Source organism: Sapajus apella, unplaced genomic scaffold (assembly GCF_009761245.1).
Source record: "Sapajus apella isolate SASKATOON/1434 unplaced genomic scaffold, GSC_monkey_1.0 scaffold13, whole genome shotgun sequence".
In the NCBI taxonomy this organism is placed as follows: Eukaryota; Metazoa; Chordata; class Mammalia; order Primates; family Cebidae; genus Sapajus; species Sapajus apella.
The window spans coordinates 20,880,835-20,887,405 of NW_022436953.1; positions in this window are offsets into that span (position 1 = coordinate 20,880,835).

The window sequence follows — 6,571 nt, forward strand, 5'->3', positions numbered from 1 at the left end:
ATTATTTTCTCCATTTTTCAGATGAGCAAATGGAGTCTCAGTTGGATTAAGTAGCTTGCCCAAGTCCCAGGGCTAGTCAATGGCAGAGTCAAGATTTGGTTACAGGTAGGTTCACTCCAGTGCCTGTATGCTTCGACACTTTCTAACAAATATTTATTGAGTGTCTATTAGGTACTAACTACTTTTCACATAATGCTTTATTTAACTCTCACTGTAACCTTTTGCAGTAGGTATTTTCATACTGGTTTTATGGATGGGGGCATGGCTGCTCAAAGAGATTAAAGGATGGACCTATAACGTCCTATGGCTAAGAAATAGCAGCTCCAGAATTTCAACTCAGGTTCCCCTGAAGCCAAAGTGTGTCTTTCCACTGTGTCCTGTGCTTCTGGTCAGAGTCCAGGCTGGGGACCATCAACAGAGTATTGAGATCCTGGCCCACATCAGGCTAGCAGGTGTGCTGCCCACCTTGCTTTTGAAACAAGTATCTATCTGTCACAATCACAGGCCTCACCTTCCAAAGCAGGACAATGAAGTGTTACTTGCATTGCAGTGTGCTTGGTCATTTGATAGGGAGCCACACCACCATTGTGGCTGGAAAATCCAGAGACTCCTGGGGAAATCATACAGAGAATGCCATCTACATGATGATCTGATTATGTGCATCGCCATCAGCATGACTTCGTGCTTGGCTCTTAATACACCCTTAGTGGGAGTGGGCCAGGGAAGGGGACTGTCTTCCCCCAGGAGCATTTTTCACTAGTGGCCTTGGGACTTGGATGCAGAGATACCAAGAGAATCTGTGGGATTTATCCACAGCCCTCAGGCCAGCTTCTCTCCCTGATGGGTGGCTGCGAACAGGTTTTGCTTACAATTTTGGAAAGACAGTTTGATCATGAGTTAGGTATAAAAATATTCAGGGAAAGACAATGATTCATAATTGGGGAATTAGAGGGAACAAATTCGATGTAATGTGGGTTTAGCTCAAAATCCAGGTAGTCACTATGATGTGAAAGAAACTTGATCCTCAGAGGAAGAGGTCGAGGATGGACTCTTAATTCCTTTAAGCAAGCTGTAGCTGTCCTTCTGATATTTTCTTGATTAAAAATATGTATAATGTTCATAGATGTGGGCTTTGGAATAGACAAACAAATTAGCTTCCAAAACAGAATCTTAGACTGTTTGCACTGGCTGGAACCCATGAATGATGAATGGGGCTTAGTATCCACATCCTGTCCAAGCAAACTGAGCCTAAGGAAGCCCCATCAGACCTGACTCCTAGCTCAGTGCCCTTTGCCCCAAATTCGTTGACCCTGAGCTCCCCACTGAAGCCATTGTCCCCACCTCTAAGGCTGCCTGCATTCCCTAAGCTATTTTGCATTAGAATTTCTCTAGGTTAGTGATATTTAAACTGTTTTGATTGTAATCCGCAGCAAGGCAGACACTCACACACACTGGGTCAATGGTGGTCATGGTCCCAGCAGGCTACAGAATTCTCTCAAATGGTTCAAATAAGGAGATTTTATTGAAGGGATACTCACAGAGGTGCAGGCTGGGTTAAGGAAGCAAACAATGCCCACTGAGGCACCTGAAGTCTAGCAACAATGGGAAGCTTTTAGCTCCCTTAGGGATGAGATGAAGGATGGTGCCACTGGGGCCACTGAGAGCTGAAGCCACAGCAGGAGGCGCAGTCCTGGGAGGTGCAGCCTTTATCTGGGGTTGTGCTGAGGCCAGGAGAGAGTGGGAAGAAACAGTTTCCTGATCTCCAGCAGGGATATCCACTGGGCAAACCCAACCAGCCAAAGAGCCAAGGAGACTGCATGAGAAAAGGGGTGTCCCTGCTGGGGAGACCCCGCCCTGTTAGCACACAGCTTGGAAAGAGATTCCCTTTGCTCCTGGGGATGTGGCTTCCTGTCAGAATGTAGGAGCTGGTGAGCAAAGATTGGGCTGGATTTCTGGATTGGGCTGAAGCATGAAGGCCAACCTGGCAAACATTCCTCACGACCCCAGACACACTGTGTGCAAAACTGAAATACAATGTCCTGAAACAATACTTACGTTTGCTGCTTGCATTGATCTAGTTTTTTCCCCTATTCTATTCTATTCCTTCATGAAAAAAATGTAGATTTTGACCTAACTAACAAGTCACAATTGTGATTTAAAAATACCGCTCCAGACTGCAGAGCTTTCAGAGCCCAATAACCAGGTGTAGTGCTGTTTTCAGGGTCCGGGATAAACTTCAGCTTGGTGCTGCTCCCCTCCTAGGTCCAGACTTCATGGGGGCGGTGTGGGGGGGAGCCCAGGCTGCCTGTAGGGTGGGAGCCTGTGAAGCATTATTCTGGTTTTGCTGTTAGAAGGTTTGGGTTCAAATCTTGCCTCTATCATGTATGGTGTGTGACGTTGGCTAGGTGATTCAACCTCTTTAACTCTCAGCATTCTCATCTGTAAAATGGGATAACTACCTACCTCTTAGGTTTAGGACAGTGTTAAATTAAATTAGACGAGGTCAGTAACATACATGGCACATGTACATGCTCAAAAAATATTCCAGCAGTTAGTGTTACATATCCCATCTCTGGGAACAGCGGGCAGAGAACATGTTTCTCAGGTAGATGTTAATAGCTTGGGGGTTGCCTGGTTTGGAGAGAGAGTCAGCTACCAGCTTCTGCTTTTCCCTGCTGTGAACTAAGCAGGTCAAGGATCAGCTTCTACGTGCCATAAGGGCATTCAGAGGATGGGTGAGGCCCCAGATAGTCACTAGGCATGTACAACGACCTCCTGTTAACCCAGAATCCAGACTGGAAAGTCTGAATACCCCTAATTTTTTTTCTTCTCTTTGCTTTTATGAGACAGAGATACACACAGACAAAGGAGCCAAGAGCAGGGATTTGTGCAAGAGAGCAATTTCCTGGGCAGGTCTTGGAGTGAGTACATATACTGCCCTGTATTGCAGTCTTCCAGCTTCTACAATCGTAATAAAGCCTCTCACCAGCCCCTGGCCACAGTTCAGCACAGCGATGGCAGAATCTGTAGTGGTAGCTGGGACTGTCACCAGCTCCACTTTTAAGAGAGGACAGTATGCCACCCTTTTCCGACACTTTGCCTAGTCCAGTTTGGCTTTTCAGGTCTCACCTTAGAACTCCTTTTTTCAGAAAGCCTTCTGTTACCATCCCAGGCTAAGTTAGTTCTGCCTCTGTGCACCCAGAGGAATCCATGCTGACCTCTCCTAGGTAGCCTGTCCCTAGGAGACTTATGGAAATTCTCCACTTGCTTATGAAACCCTAGGATGACACTGTGGCCTCCTAGGACAGGGCCTGTCTGATTCATCTTCCTGACCCTAACCCCGAGCAAGGAGCTTTGCATAGGGTGAGTGTTTAGTCCATGCTTATGGAATGAATGGAGTGATAAACATTCAAATAAATAGTTGGTCAATATCATGCCATTTCCCCCCACTTGTGTGTTGATGACGTTTTTGAGAAGGCTACTTAAAACCAAATGCAAACTGAGATCAAATCCCTTCTACCCAAACTTGTCATTTTGTGTAAGGGGATCATCAGTCGAAATAACTTTTATGGATTAAAAAAATCAGGGCACTATAATTCCATCCTTGTGTTTGTATTTTTTGGTTGTTTGTTGTTTTAGACAGGGTCTCACTCTGTTGCCTATGCTGGAGAGCAGTGGTGTGATTTTGACTCACTGCAACCTCAACCTCCCAGGCTCAGGTGATCTTCCCACCTCAGCCTCCCGAGTAGCTGAGACTACAGGTGTGCACCACTGCACTGGCTACTTTTTATCTTTTGTAGAGGCTGGGTTTCACCCATGTTGCCCAGGCTGATCTCAAACCCCTGGACTCAAGTGATTCTCCAGCCTCAGCCTCCCAAAGTTTTAGGATTACAGGCATGAGCCACTGCACCTGGCCCACATTTGTTTTTGTTCTTAGCATCTTATTAGCTTGGGGTTTGTGGATTCTCACTTGCATGCTGACTCCTAAGCCACTAGGACTCACTCACTGGCTTACTCTCTTCCCAAATAAAAATAGCGTCATTCTGATCACCAAAGGAATGTATACTTATCATAAAGAATCAGAAAGTATAGGAGAAAAGTCAAGGAAGAAAGTAAAAACTACCTGAAACCTGCTCCTGAGAGATAACCGCTACGACCAGAGTTGAGTATGTTCTTCTAGAATGTTCCTCGTATATGAAAACACACATATACACACTTAAAAATGCATGTTAGTGCTAGCACTTTGTAATTGCCAGTTATCACTACACTGTGGACACATTTTCATGTCAATATATATAGTTCTGAGTCATGTCATTATATTTAAAAGCTTCTTCATATTCTATTCATGATGCAGCTTTTCCACACAGCTCCTCCTTATTGGACATGTAGGATGTTTCCACTGCTTTTGCTATTGAGAACAATAGGAGCACTTGCTCGGAACATAACTAAGACTACAGCAACATGGTACCCAAAGCTCTGGGTGGGGAATGATATCTCTTATCCTCGAAGAGGCTTGACAATATGATTGGCAGTTTATTCCCCCAGTAAATAGACTAATTAGTATGTCAACAGCCTTGGAGCAAGAAAGCCTGTTTTCTCTTCTGCCAAGATGATAGTAACCTTATCGGAAGGAAGAGGGAGGCTTTTGGAGGAAGGCTGGGTGTTTTTTCAAGTTTTTTGAGAGAAGCAACAGCAGCTCTCTCTGGCTGCATGAGTGCAGGGAGGAGAGTAGTTTTCCCTGTGGTGATTATGCCCATGTTAGGGGCTGAAGCCCTCCCTTTACAAGTACACAGATGCTTGTTTTATTCTCTGGCATGACAACCTACTAGGGAAATACAGGCAGAAATCCCTAGAGAGCTCAACAAACCGACATAAACATGCGTATGTCTAGTTGATGGGAATTAAGATCAAGACTTGAAAATCTTCGATCAGCTTTCTTCCTTTCCATTGAAGTGTTTTATTCCAATAGCCATAATCAAATGGTAACGTGTGCTCCATGATATAAAGACACTTAAATTTGTGAGCTCAAAGAAAAATCCTGGTGATGTAACTTGATTCTGTTGACAAATTAACCTAATGAGAATAGTTTCCCACTACGAATTCATTAAGCAAAAATGTGCAAAGATGGTATTTGCAGCCTGTTAACCCTTAATTGGCTCAACACTGAAAACACTTAATTGTGACATGTGTCACCAAAGTCCCTAATGTAGTTAATCGCTTTTAGACTCACAAAATGATACACTTTACATGATGATCTTTAATTGAAAATTATTTGGAATAATCTTTAGCCAATGCTTTAAAATGAGCAGCTTTAGTACACTTGAGAAAATGAGGGGATGGGGAGGAAGGCAACAGTATCAGGAGTGTTGCCTTTTGCTTATAACCAAACTTCTACATATGGGAAATGCGGAAGGAAGAGTCAGGCTGTTTTAACATTTTAGCTATTTCAAAGTGGTATGGTGGAAAGTGATAGACACAAGCAGGGGAGAGACCGTGGCATTTGATGGATGTGTGATCTTGGGTAGACCACACTTCTCTCTAGGACTGAGGGTCATGATCAGTAAAATGTGGTGAATTGGATTAGGTTGGATGGGGGAAAGTCTGGTGTACACACCAACAGATGAAAAGAAGTATTTCTATATATCATTGGCTCAACCAAAATTCAGGACACAATTGGGAAGCTTCTCACTCGATGGGTGCATGAGTGAAGGTGCCGTAGACTCTAAAATGGACTATGGAAATTTACAAAAAATCCAAACAACAAAAAAGGTGGGGCTCAATTAGATTTTTCTTCCCGGCTCCTGACACATCTGCCTTTGGAGGACTCACTGGCACAGCCAGCTAATTGCCTTCTTTTCCTTGGTGGTCCCAGTACGTGGGGAGGAAACTTTTCATTCTAACCAACAAGCCCCATGTTGCAAAGAATATACTTTTTCTAGGTTAAGAAAAGGAAAAAAAACAAATTCTGGAGTTGTGCTGGTCTTCCTTATACATTCTGTATCCTGCACAATTCATTTTAGAATTCGAATCCAAATTATAGTAGCATCTTTTGGCTCCCTGGTGACCCATCATCATGTACACAATTTTAATGAACTATATTCTAAGGTGGTTGAACAGTGGTCTCTCCCAAGATACCTAGAAGTCTCTGAGGCATGTGTTCAAAAAACACAGCTGGTGGCAGGCCTTGAAATCCCAGTGGGGTGAGCATGGAGCCTAGAGCCTAGGCAGGGGAGGGGAGGAGGCCGATGCACTGACCATGTCTACACAGACTTGCTGCCAACTCAGCAACATGGTGGCCTCTGGCATGAACCATAGTGAATGGGCACAATGGGAAGAGGGTGAATATGGAGTAGAGTGGGGCTGAGATGCCAGAGGTATCAATCAAAGAGAAACTGGGTTCTCTTTTTTCCTTGTTGTGACTATAGATTAGAATCAAAGACTACCAGGTTCTCTGAGTGAGGCTCCCCTCGTGTTAGGTCAAGTGAACTTCATTTAACAGTTATTAGATGCTTCCTGTGTACAAGGCTCCACGCTGGGCCCTATGAGTTTATGCTAGGAGGCAACAGAGCTG